The following is a 2,622-nucleotide window of genomic DNA, read 5'->3' on the forward strand; positions in this document are numbered from 1 at the left end:
TTCATGTATATCAAAACAATATAAAAAGTTAAGCCATACTTTAAAGAAGAACGAAATGCAGTATACTATCTTTTTGATCTTTGAATGAGAAAGGACTTGCTAAGCTTAAAACCAAGAAAAGAACTCACACAGAGAAGTGGAAATAGATTTAATTTTATAAATTTAAAACTCTTAGTCTTAACATCATAATCAAGATAAAAATACTAACAAGATTTGGAAAACCTGTTTCAATGGATAAAAAAGGGGATAAAGATTTTAATATTTAAATTGCTAAGCGAAACAGTCCCTAATAGTACACGGGCAAAGGATATGAATAGAAAATTCATAAAAGAGAACATGCAAATTAAAATTCAATCGTATTTTTCAACCATCAAAGTATTAAAATATTTTTTTTAATCGTGGCAATTTAATACTAGCACCAGTGACAGGACTGATACAACTTTCTTGGAAATCTACTTGGCACCCTCAAAAATGTTCATATCATTTGATGCAATAATTCTACATCTAAAATCTACCCTGAAGAATTTATTTGAAATGCAGACAAAGATTTATCCAAAGATGCATATCTCATTAAATTATGAGCTTTAATCTCTTATTTTTTTCTCTAAGGATATTGGAGACTCATGAAAATCAAAGCCTGGTAAACCTGGGGCAGGCCCTACTAGGGTCCAAGGTACAGAAACCAGGCCTCCTGTCCCTCTCATCTCCCCAGAGCCATCCCCAGGGAAGATGTCAGGGTGGACCAATGGCAGCTCCCACCTGTCCTACACCAGCTTCCTCCTGCTTGGCTTCCCCGGGCTGAAGGAGCCCCGCGCCCTCCTGTGCTGCCCTTCCTCAGCCTCTACCTGGTGATCGTCTCCGCCAGTGTCCTGGTCATCCACACGGTGGTGGCCCAGTGGAGCCTGCACCAGCCCAGGTACCTGCTCATCACCCTGCTCCTGGCTGTCAACATCAGTACTGCCACCACCGTGGTGCCCTCCATGCTGTTCAGCTTCACCCACTTCAAACACATCTCCCTGGCTCGCTGTCTGGTCCAGATGTTCTGCATCTATTTTCTCATTGCTTTCGATGGCAGCATCCTCCTGGTCATGGCCCTGGACCACTATGTCGCCATCTGCTACCCTCTCTGCTACCCAGAGATAGTGACAGGCCAGATGCTGGCTGGCCTGGTGGGGGTGGCAGCCGCCAGGAGCACTTGCACCATTGCTCCAGGGATGGGGCTGGCCTCCCGGGTTCACTTCTGCCACTCAGACCTGATCCACCACTTTGCCTGTGAGCACATGACCCTGATGAAGCTCTCCTGTGGGGACATCCCCTAAACAAGACTGTGGGGCTCACTCTCCACATCTTCAACAGAGCCCTGGACATGCTGCTACTCGGAGCCTCCTACTCCCGCATCATCCATGCAGCATTTTGAATTTCATCAGGCAGAGCACGTTCCAAGGCCCTGAACACATGTGGCTCCCACCTGCTGGCCATCTTCACCGTCTACCCCTCCACCATGTCCTCATCCATCATCTACCACGTGGCCCGCACTGCCTCCCAGGATGTGCACAACCTGCTCAGAGCCTTCTACCTGCTGCTTCCATGTCTGATCAATCCCGTCACCTACGGGGCCAGGACCAAGGAAATCAGGCAGCACCTGGCAACTCTCTTCCAAAGGGCACAACAACAGGTCCCCAGGGAGAAGCTCCAGCCTGTGCCCTCACATAGGGAGCTTCCTGGCTGACTCTCTGTGACTTGTAGGTCCTACAAATCACTCTCACTATCAAGTGGGTAAATGTGCAAGGGATTCATCCCTGCTCTGTTTTGGCTTTGGCTATCTGCATTCATCTTTGAGTATCTTTTATGCATATTCTGAAAAATGGCTACTCATTGAGAGTTACACAGTAACCAACTGCAAAGTATGCTTCTGTCTCTGGTTTCTAAATTTTCTCCCCTTCTTTCTGCATGTGCTTTTCATTCATTCATTCATTCATCAAACATCTATTATACATACATACATCATTTTAGACCCATGATGGCAAAGACAGAAAAAAAATTGGCCCCTTCCCTAAAAGAGGTCCCAATCTAGCAAGCTGTTAAAGACATGCTTTACATACAAAATTCTGTGGAAATACAGGGGAAGGACAAATACTAACAAAGAACACTTCACAGAGAAGGTGAATTTGGACTGTGTTTGAAGGATAAGATCAGGTGCTTGCAGGAGAGGAAGGAAATAGAAAGAAGAAAAGGTATTCTAGGCCAAAGGAACAGCATGGGAAGCCAGAGAGGCATGGATAGACACAGCTGACCTGGAAACTCCTCAGCAGCCCCACGTGTCCCTAGCACAGAGGGAGTGGGGGCCTGGTGGAAAAAGGCCAGATGATAAAAGGTCTTATCTGTCATGATAAGGAGTTTTTACTCCAGACATTTAAGAGTCCAAAGCAGGGAAGTGGCCAAACCATACTTGTGTTTCAGAACAATCACTCTGCAGTCATAGTAGAGTGTGAATTAGAGGGAGACAATCCTGGAGACTGTGACACTGAGTAGCCTGGACCTGAGTAGCGACTGCAGGGATGAAGAGAGGTAGAGCGATGGAAGAGATTTCTGAAGGTTGAATTTGTATGTAGGAGTCAGAGA

The 2,622-nt window shown here is 46.0% G+C and overlaps 1 pseudogene; it reads left to right on the plus strand.

Annotated features, from left to right (window-relative positions):
* Positions 1-729: 729 nt before the first annotated feature.
* Positions 730-1,729, plus strand: LOC130860028 (olfactory receptor 52K1-like; annotated as a pseudogene).
* The last annotated feature ends 893 nt before the right edge of the window (positions 1,730-2,622 follow it).

This window comes from Hippopotamus amphibius, chromosome 9 (genome assembly GCF_030028045.1).
Source record: "Hippopotamus amphibius kiboko isolate mHipAmp2 chromosome 9, mHipAmp2.hap2, whole genome shotgun sequence".
Taxonomy (NCBI): Eukaryota; Metazoa; Chordata; class Mammalia; order Artiodactyla; family Hippopotamidae; genus Hippopotamus; species Hippopotamus amphibius.